The sequence below is a fragment of the Pygoscelis adeliae genome, unplaced genomic scaffold (genome assembly GCF_000699105.1).
Source record: "Pygoscelis adeliae isolate BGI_AS28 unplaced genomic scaffold, ASM69910v1 Scaffold681, whole genome shotgun sequence".
Taxonomy (NCBI): domain Eukaryota; kingdom Metazoa; phylum Chordata; class Aves; order Sphenisciformes; family Spheniscidae; genus Pygoscelis; species Pygoscelis adeliae.
Window position 1 is genome coordinate 42,259 of NW_008824015.1, and position 312 is coordinate 42,570.

Consider the following 312-nt stretch of genomic DNA (forward strand, 5'->3'; position numbering starts at 1 on the left):
GCCAGCCGCCCCCATCGGGGGCCCACGGCAGAGCTGGGCTGGGGGCAGTGGGACTGCATCCCGAGCCCCTGCAGCCCCCAGCCCTGAACGCAGCAGGGAGAGCTCCAGGCCGGCCGGCTGCCCACCAAAACCCCCTCACGGGCCGAGCCTGCCCCCAAATCCCCAGGGAAACATCCAGGGCTTGACCTGGGTTTGGGCCAGGCACGAGATGCTCCAGCCTGGGACAGAAGAGCCTGTGCCGGTGCTCGCTGCCCAGAGCCATTCCCCGAGCCGGGCTGGCCCCCGTGGTCCCACCGCAGTCCACTTGCAACG